Here is a 3,609-nt window from a genome sequence, read left to right as displayed (position 1 = left end):
AACAAAGAGTAATAATAATATTAAAAAAATATTTGTTTGTAAAGTATAGTCATAAAAAAAATTCAAGAACTCTGATGATTATTTTTTATATTTTTTATTGTAAATGAGATTGAATGGTAGAATAGATAGAATATTAATTAATTTTTTAATTTATTAAGTGAACGCAAAAAGTTACAATTTGTTGCTTATGGTGAACGGGAGTTTAAATCCAAAATCATGTTTGTTTAGAGAAAAACAAGTTAACCAAACAAAAATTACAGCATTTAAAAAGATTGAATGTGCTTCTTGTGCTTTCAATATGTTTATCAAACACACCCTACGTAATCAAAGGCAAAAGCTAAAGAAAATAACAATAAGAGTAAGCTAAGAGAGACTAATACTTAGTTTGGTAAAGTTTTTTGAAGAGGTATTTGTACTTTTTAAAAGCTCAAATTCCTCATTTTTTGTTTGGTAAATAAAAAAAGATCATGTGCTTGCAGCTTTTAAATGATCAGGATACATAGAGCTTTTCAAAGTTAGCTTATACTTTTCAAAATTTAAAAGTCTAATATAATCTCATATGTTAATTAATTTTTAAATTTAATATTTGTATTTACGTCTATAATAGTATTTTTAAGTTTTAAAAGCTATTTTACCAAACACCATTTTTGATGCTTGTATTTATTGAAAGTTATTTTTAATTTAATTTACCAAATATAAATGCTACAACTTTTAAAAAGTCATATTTTAAAAATTAACTTTTGGGTTATGCTACATGTACACCAAAATCAGCCACCAGTATAAAATACATGCCGGAATATAAATACACATTAAAAATAAATTAAACCACACATGTATGTATATACAAATATATTTGTCTTCAACGTTTTCATCCTGTTTAAGTCCCTAATGTTTCAAAATCTTCTCAATTTGTCCCGCCGTCAATTCTGTTAACGGATCCTTAATGGCAGGACAATATTAAGTCAATTTTAAAATGTTAGGGACTTAAATAGAACGATTAAAACATTAACATTGGAGACAAAATTGATACTTTGTTCAATTGGGATTTATAATTTATTATCTTAGTTAGATTTTGAAACCAACATTGTTCATGCATGCCCCTTTATTACACTACAAGAAAAATATCCATTCAGTCACACTTTTTAAATTACATTTAAAAAGTGTAACTTATTCATAGAATAGAGTTACCATTTTATAGAAGAATAATAAACATAGTTATGACATTACTTAAAAAATATGTGCATAGCCTTATCTTGATGGTTATGTTTTGGGTACGCTTACAAGACGTTTTCTAATCTAAGCACGCTATAAGCTTAATGAATTTTTCTCTTTCATAAACCTGCGCCCTTCTCCTTCCTTCAGAGATCAGAGTTTACCTTCTTCACCGTTTTCGCCCTTCTTCTTAACAAACCTGTGATCCTTAATCTTGCAAAACCTTTTCCCTTTCCCCTTCTAATTCTCTGAAACTACTCTGATATCTCTAAAAAGTAAAAACCCTTTTCCCTTTTTAATTCTCTTGAAACCCTTACCCTTTTATCTCCAAAACCAAACACTCTCATCTCTCAACACTCATTTATGGCACCGACACTGGACAGACGATGGCTAATGACAGGGTGGCATTGAGTAACGGAACCACGACCGGTAGAAAGCAACAGAACAAAGGAAGCGAGGCGAGCTGCGACGGTGACTGATATGGGGTGGAGATGCGAACATGTGACCGAAACCACCACTCGCCACTCCGGCTCCACATTCTAATGTCTCAGAATCTTTCTATCCCTCTCGTAACCACTCAGTCGGTCTCGGTCAAAATCGCTCATTCTCTGTTCTCAGTGACGAAAAAGAGTGAAGAATGTCAAGTTGGCCTTGGTGATGACGAACCGCGATGGAGAACTGAGATGGTAGTGACGATGAACCGAGACATTAGCAATGAACAGAGATCAAAGGTGTGTATGAATTTTTCTGATTTTGCAATTTTTTTGAGGATTTGTTGTTCTGATATTTGGGGTTCTACAATCTTTTGTAATTTCTGCTTCTTCCTATGTTAGAGTTTGCTTTTTTATTTTGCATTTTGCTTTATTATTTTGCATCTTGCTTTGTTAGGGTTTGTTAGTTGTTATTAGTGCTATTCTCTCATTGGAAATCAAGTACCAGCAGGTTTGGTAGTTGTTATTAGTGTTATTCTTGAGGAACTGTATTACTTTCTTGGGATAAACTGATTATTATGGATTAAATTACATACTGAATGGCATGAATTTACGATAGATATCATGAAATAATTATTGATAGATTGGTTTACGTAGTCATAATTTGACTTTCATGCTACTCTCTGATGATCTGATCATAACTTGCCAGAGTGAATTTGAAATATTTTAACCTGTTCTCACTCATTCTCTAACTCGCTCTCACTTTTTAGTTCGAATGTGAGTATGATTTTGATAGTGATGATTAGGTATGAGATATATAGAATTCTTCTCTTTATTCTATTCTATGACAATTTCTATTTAGAGAGTATCACAACAATGCAGTGTGCTGCGAGTGCTAATTTGAAAATTTCTTCTTCTGTTAATCATTCTGGCATAATCAGATAGAGAAAAAGTGGAGTCTCTTTGGAGAAATAATGTCACAGGTATTTCAGTGTCTCTATCTTGCTTTCTGCAAATTGTCAAACTCTTCGTTCCAGGTTTTATTTTTGATGAATTAAACAAAGCATTATAGTAACTCCGCCTATGTTACACTTGCGGTACATAGCCGGTCCCAAGACCGGATAAAGGAGGAGGGTTGTGTTAGGTCTTCGGCAACCAACATAAAAATATAGCCGAACCCCCATGACATGAATCAAAGACATTATTGCGCTAAAGCTAGGTCGTTGCCCGGAAGCAACGCGCCGTATGGCTCGAGTACGGTGTCAAAGCAAGAGCCGCTGCATCGGTGCCCGGATGTAGTGTTAAATGAGCAAGGGTTCTCGCGTTTTCGTGAACGGACGAGGGTAAATAAGCTAGTTCACAAAGTAAAAGGTAAAGGTCGAAGCGACAGAAGGTTGAGATTTGGGACATGGAACATAGGCACTCTAACAGGAAAGTCCATGGAGGTGGTGGACACCATGACAAGGAGGAAGATTAACATTATGTGCCTACAAGAAACGAAAAGAGGCTCTAAAGTAGATGAAAAATGGCAGGGCAGTAGGACCTGATAATATCCCGATTGAGGTTTGGAAGGGTCTTGGAGAAAAAGGCATCAATTGGTTAACCAAGCTTTTTAATGAGATTTTAAGGTCAAAGAAGATGTCTGATGAGTGGAGAAAGAGTACCTTGGTACCTATCTACAAGAATAAAGGGGATATACAAAGTTGCGGAAACTATAGAGGGATTAAGCTTATGAGTCATACTATGAAGTTATGGGAAAGGGTGATAGAACGGAGGTTGAGAAAAGAGACACAAGTAACAGAGAACCAATTTGGATTTATGCCAGGAAGATCTACCACTGAAGCGATATACCTATTAAGAAGGATGATGGAGAGGTATTGTAGTAATAAAAGGGATCTACATATGGTGTTTATTGATTTGGAAAAAGCGTATGATAGGGTACCAAGGGAGGTCTTATGGAAGGTTT

The sequence above is a fragment of the Arachis hypogaea genome, chromosome 6, assembly GCF_003086295.3.
Source record: "Arachis hypogaea cultivar Tifrunner chromosome 6, arahy.Tifrunner.gnm2.J5K5, whole genome shotgun sequence".
Classification (NCBI taxonomy): domain Eukaryota; kingdom Viridiplantae; phylum Streptophyta; class Magnoliopsida; order Fabales; family Fabaceae; genus Arachis; species Arachis hypogaea.
The sequence above is the reverse complement of the archived record's forward strand: the minus strand, read 5'-3'. Positions refer to the sequence as shown.